The sequence below is a fragment of the Vicugna pacos genome, chromosome 3 (genome assembly GCF_048564905.1).
Source record: "Vicugna pacos chromosome 3, VicPac4, whole genome shotgun sequence".
NCBI lineage: Eukaryota > Metazoa > Chordata > Mammalia > Artiodactyla > Camelidae > Vicugna > Vicugna pacos.
The window spans coordinates 4,898,394-4,905,150 of NC_132989.1; the positions used below are offsets into that span (position 1 = coordinate 4,898,394).

At 41.2% G+C, this 6,757-nt stretch overlaps 1 pseudogene; it reads left to right on the top strand.

Annotated features, from left to right (window-relative positions):
• The first annotated feature begins 5,277 nt into the window (after positions 1-5,277).
• Positions 5,278-6,245, top strand: LOC140689301 (olfactory receptor 2T29-like; annotated as a pseudogene).
• The last annotated feature ends 512 nt before the right edge of the window (positions 6,246-6,757 follow it).

The window sequence follows — 6,757 nt, forward strand, 5'->3', positions numbered from 1 at the left end:
CCCAAGCCTGTCATGTCTTTCCTCTCTCTCCATCTTCTAATGACACTTCAGAGTAGGATTTATCGGGAGCTAAGAGAGCCAAAGCTCTGGAGCCTCACACCCTGTGTGCCTCTAAGTGCTGACAGCTGCTGGAAGTCATGGGGTGTTGGAGTGGGAAGAGGAAGAGAGGCTTCAAGTCAGGACACAAGATGATGTGAGCATGTCTGGTAAGCTGTTCAAAGAGATGTTAAAAATGGGGACCGTTTGTTGTTATGACTGCCTTTCTTTTTCTAAATTCATGTTCACTCCTGTGAGTTTCGTGTGTGTATTTTAAAAGACCATTTCCTTAAACACACCTTGATCAACCCTGGTCCTTCTGAAGCCACTGTCCTGCAGACCTGCCACTTGGGTCCATGTGTAACATCACTTTTTATGTTTCTCTGACTTCCTCACGCTTGGGGACATGGAAGTTCTTACTGCTGATCACACATTGTGAAAGAAAGGGGGTGCTGTCACCCAAGTACCAAGAGTCCTCACCAAACACTGGGGCCCGTGGGTCCCTCACTGCTGAGCTGCTGGAGCTGCTACATTCTGGGGCTATTAATGGGGACCCTTCCCTGCTGTGACCCAGAGGCCTGCATCCCACCAATGCCGATGAAACTGCCTTTGGGGTCCTGGATCCTGCAGTTCCTGCGTTGGTCCTCAGGTGACAAAGGGGTTAGGACAAATCATCTGCAGCCTGAAACGGTGGAGGACACAGGGGGGCTCCAGTCCCAAATGTGAGCCTTACAAACAGAAGACATTGTCTGTACAAGGATGCCATGGACAAAAAACAGCATGGGAAAATGTTCAACATTTTGAGAACACACGTATAGAAAAAGGCACAGAAGGGTTTGGCTGCAAGTTCCATGAAGGTGGGGCTTCTTCTGTCTTGTTCACTTGTCAATTCCAGCTGCCTGGTGTATGGTATACACTTTATCAATATTTGTAGTCTCAAAGCAGAATATAAGTATTAAGGCAGGATTTTAGTCTGAGAATAGCTTATGGTTCATTTTTGAGGCTTCTTTGTAATGGTTTCTGTTTTTTATCTTTTCCTTTGAGGATCATGTTGACATTCAAATGCAGTGCAACATTAAAGCAGCACAGACTGCAACTGAATTTCAGAAGAAAGAGTAAGATCAGTAACTTAATGAAGAGTGATCCAGATGAAGATGTAAGGAGATCACGTCAGCTTTAGTGTCAACCACAGCACTGAATAGCGAGCTGGCTTTGACATATCAGTTGGACTAGGAGTTCCAGAGTCTGTATCTGTGAAATGTTAAAAAACGCATCAGTACCTCACAAAATATTCTTGAAGATTAAATGAGGAGATATATACATACACACAGACACATACATATAATAAGATATGTTTTAATATGAAAGGGCTAAGGCCATATATAACTAACATACATAAACTAACATTTATTTCATAGAGAAGAAATTGCTGATAATGGTAAGACTTGAGATTACTGTTAATGTTGGTCAAGATTTCTAGTTTAATGATAAAAGGAGATTTTAAAAGACATGAGAAGAAAAGTGCCACAGAAATACATATGATTTTTCCTAGCACTCTTAATTGCAGTCTAGTTGAGGGTCCCAGAGGGAATTCATCAGCAGAAAATTGTTACCCATTTGCTAACGGGCGCAGGGATGACGTCACGCTCCTGTTTCTCCTTATACAGTAGACTGTGGCCACTTTCCATTGTCCCGACTTGATGAGGCTTTTGGCATCATCTGATGTTGGGGCCAATCAGATAGGAAGACAGGGCGACAGGACCAAAGGGTAACTATGGGCTTTGACGTGTTCCACTTGTGTCACATGTGATTAATTCTAGACCATATTTCCTCATGTTTTCTCTATCATCTGTTTCTGTGGAAAGAAGCAAATGTGTTTTTTTCCCTCGAATATTGTATATAACATTTACTTACTGCAGCGTATTATGACATGGGGTTGGATTTCTAGTTCTATGCAGACTGAGGAATATACCTTCCTCCTTTATTATTGTATGATGAGTTTGAGACGGACATTGTACAGAAGAGAAGGCACTAATCTGACACTGAATGTGGACTATTTCTGGTAGTGATAACGCTGACACAAATGTCTCAATATCATGTATGTTTTGCAGAAGAACGTGACAGTGGCTGGCTAATACCCAAACTGTAGGCCCTGGAGGGAAGGCTGGGTCCTGGCAAGCAGGCACTGTGTGTCGCCACAGCTGAGCTGAGACGTGAGTGCCCCTGCAGGGGACACTGTGTGACGTAGGCAGTCGCCCCAGGAATAGGAATTATTGAACCTATAAAAGGAGAGAATAAAATGAGTAAGTGCCTCACAGTCCGCTGGGGAGAAAAACATGGTAAAGAAATAGAGCACTTGCTGGGATGCTGTCAGCTTCAAATAAAGACTTGATCTTATTCTCCCAGAATTATTAGTACTTTCTCTCTTGTACACACTACTTTGTTAATTTTGAGCTCAGGCACTCTTTTGTTCATGTTGAGCTCAGTCAGTGGGATAGAGGAAAGTAAGAGTGAACAGGGAAGCCGACTGTCCTGTGTGGTACGGACAGAATTCCCTCGACTGTTCGGCTTCCCAGGTGGGCTGCTCAGTGTGACTTGATCACGGAGAATCCCATTTACCAAAGTGCAACAGAGCTTTACCCAGTGCCTCCTACTTGCCCTCCGGCTCTCCCTTCATTCATTCAGCCAACAGCTCTGAGGTCTTCACATGTGCTGGTCACGGCGTTAGTTCTTACTTCAATTTGACCACAAATAGACTCAACCACCGGTGTGTCTTCAGGTGATCAGGCTGTTTTTAAATTTTGCACAGAGCTCCATTTTCATCTACCAGTGTAGGCGGAACTTGACAGAAATAATATATTTGAATGCAACGTGTCCAGGATTTGTTAGATATTCATATTAAAGCATCAGAATAATTTTTAGTGTTGCCTACTGCTTCAGCACTCCAGAATATGGGACTGTTAATAAGTTGAATATTTAACTCATCTTTGGAATTATTGTAAGAGTGTGAAATATATTTGAAACTCGGAAATTCTTCCTGCAATAGCCCTGCATCAGAAAGATTGTAAACTCTTCTAAGAGGGGCCAATATTTTCTTCTTGTTTGTAAGGGCTTGTAAAGTTTAACACTTTACATGTCATACATTAAAGAGTTGCAAAGGTCTAATCTCCATAAAAGAAATTGTAGGAAAAGCTATTCCTGGTTCTGTTAAGATGCATTGTGCTTCTTTTGTTCTAATTTATTTTGTACCTTTTAAAATTCTACTTAAATCATGTTTATATAACATGCGTCCTTGAACAGAATGAGTGTGAAGTCCTTAGGGGTAACCAAGTATTATTTTTCTTTCATTTGTCTTCAGCATCCAACACATAGGCTGTGAGCTGCAAAATAGAGGAAGAACGTTGAATTAGAGTCGTAGACTTTTCAGCACTTTTTGGTTTTCCTCTCTGCATCTCTGTTTCCATAAATAATTGATTGCTACAGATAATAAAGCAGATGATGTTCACAGAACAACGAAAGCCTTGTCTTGTAAATGGCAGTGATCATCCCATGCTGGTTCTTCACCCTGAAATTTAGAAATAATAGTATGAGTTTTAAGAAGATGAAGTTAGAGAAGCATGTAGTAGATGGAACAGGGATAAGGTTCTCCATAAAATTCTGCTTAACCACAGTTAAATAATAAACATATGTTATTTATTTATTTATATTCATATATTTGTATTTATATATTCATATTTATATAACTGCATATTTATGTAGGTTGTATGTATTTACATAAATTTTAAGATTATATGTATTGTAGTCTTGGGCTACAAAAATAATCAAATTCAAGTTTTTATCTGCCATCACTCATATGTGGAATCTAAAAAAAAAAAAGAACATAAATACACAACAGAAACAGACTCATAGACATAGAATACAAACTTGTGGTTGCCAGTGGGAAAGGGGATGGGGAGGGACAGACTGGGAGTTCAAAATTTTCAGATACTGACAGGCACATGTACAATAGATAAACAAGATTATACTGTACAGCACAGGGAAATGTATACAAGATCTTGTGGTAGCTCACGGTGACAAAGAATGTGACAATGAATATGCGTATGTTCATGTATGACTGAAAAATTGTGCTCTACCCTGGAAGTTGACACAACACTGTAAACTGACTATAACTCAATAAAATAAAATAAAATAAAAAATTTTTATCTGCCAGATAAAACTGGCAAACTGAAGTAATGCATCTCGTATCGTAAAGCAGTCATGGTAACAGCCATCTCTCACATAGATTCTGCATAATAATTACTGTGCATATTAACCTGTTAACAATATATGTGCTTATTCACTTGTAACTGGTAATGATACAAGCATTCTCATAATTTAAACTTACTCCTAACCATGTCTGAGATCACATTATTATCCCCTTTTTTATGTAGCGTGGACAAAGCAATGGTGGGTAGAGAACAATCCGGACCCAGAGCCACAGTGCATCCTCAGAGTCTGGCCTCCTCACTCGGGGTCCTTAAGGTATCTGAGGGCTTGGTCACCGGTGAAGACCCAGCCTGCTTCTGTGGACGCATGACTGGCCCCACACAACCACAGAGCCTCAGAGCACGGCCTCAACCTGCAGGCAAAGGGAGCTCAAGGTCCTGTAATGGATTTCCTCAAATTATGTTTCCGTTACTTGCTAATTCATTTTATATGGAATGCAGCCCTAAGATTTTTTTATTTTTAAAATCCACTTGGGTCCTGAAACCAGAGAGGTTTATTCAATTCTGATTTTTATAACAACAACAACAACAACAAAAACTGTAGAAACAGGGGGTTGATTTATTTATTTCAATAATTTACTTTTTGTGTTTGCATAGGGCAGTGATTCCGAAAATTTCTTCACATGTTGATAAATGACACTGTTGATTATCAGGAAAACTCATGACCTTGAACTTTGGCAAACTGATTATCAGTAACCAATTCTTTTGACCCATAGGTGTGAATTCCTTGTCTTTCAGTAAATTTGTTGAATTACAAGTATTTTACAATCCCCAAAGTTACACTCTCACGGCACATCTTCTGTTGGTACAACTGGCTTACTGTGCATGCATACACACACACACCCCCCCACACGCACACACACGTGCACACACACAGACACACCCACAAGCTAACCAGACATTCAGTTCAGGTGGTCGTATCCCGTGAGTGATCCATTAATCACAACTCTGTCCTTGGTGCTCTAGGTGAAACCCCATGGCCAGCTCCACCTGGGCGGCCAACCACACTGGACAGCTGGATTTCATCCTCACGGGGCTCTTCAGTCAGTCCAAGCACCCAGCTCTCCTTTGTGTGGTCGTTTTTGTGATCTTCCTGATGGCTTTGTCTGGAAACAGCATCCTGATCCTCCTGCTATACTCTGATACCCACCTCCACACCCCCATGTACTTTTTCATCAGCCAGTTGTCTCTCATAGATGTGATGTACATTTCTGTCACTGCACCTAAGATGCTCATGGACCAGATAATGGGTGTGAGTAAGATCTCGGCCCCTGAATGTGGGATGCAGATGTTTCTCTACTTGACTCTAGTAGGTTCAGAATTCTTCCTTCTCGCTTCCACGGCCTATGACCGCTATGTAGCCATCTGCCATCCGCTCTGTTACTCTATTCTCATGAGCCATCGGGTGTGTCTCCTCTTGGTGTCGGGCTGCTGGATCCTGGGATCGGTGGATGGCTTTATGCTCACACCCATCACCATGACCTTTCCTTTCTGCAGATCCAGGGAGATCCATCATTTCTTCTGTGAGGTCCCTGCTGTCATGAAGTGTATGGTCCCTGCTCAGACACATCCCTTGAAGAGACACTCATATACCTGTGCTGTGTCCTCATGCTCCTCATCCCTGTGACAGTCATTTCAAGCTCCTATTCTTTCATCCTCCTCACCATCCACAGGATGAACTCAGCAGAGGGCCGGAAGAAGGCCTTTGCCACGTGCTCTTCCCACATGACTGTGGTCATCCTCTTCTACGGGGCTGCTGCCTACAACTACATGCTCCCTAGCTCCTACCACAGCCCTGAGAAGGACATGGTCGTATCTGCCTTTTATACCATACTCACTCCTGTGCTAAACCCTTTAATTTATAGTCTGAGGAATAAGGATGTCACGGGGGCTCTAAAGAAGTTGTTGAATGAGGTGTCTGTCTTTCAGAAAACTGTAAAGTAAGACTTTTCATAGTATTGGTTTTTCTTCACTCCACACATCAGAAATTTATGTCTTATGCCAGTGTTATTCCTCAGACTCTAATACCATGATGTGTCATCTCATATTCATCCATTTTAGAGGAATTATTTCCCTGTGCTGGAAACTCCCCATTCTTATACTCCTTCTATACAGAAATGATTTTTGCTATTGTGGTGAATCTACATTACACTTTTTCTGAAGTTGAAAACTGCACTGTGATTATATGGAGGAATATTCATGTTCTTAGGTCACACATAATTAAAATAAGGAGGAAAATATCATAAGATGTGCAGCTGAACTGAGAGAGGAGACAAAAAGGTGATGAAGCAAAAGAGGTGCAATGTTATCAAGAGAACTGAGGAAAAGTTTATATGTGTTAATTGCACTGTTTTATTCATAGTACTGGTTTGTGTATTTGAAATTATGTAAAAATAAAGAGTAAAGTAACAGACTTTTCTCCTTTTTTTTTTTTAAGTTCCTGCTGTCTGCTTGGT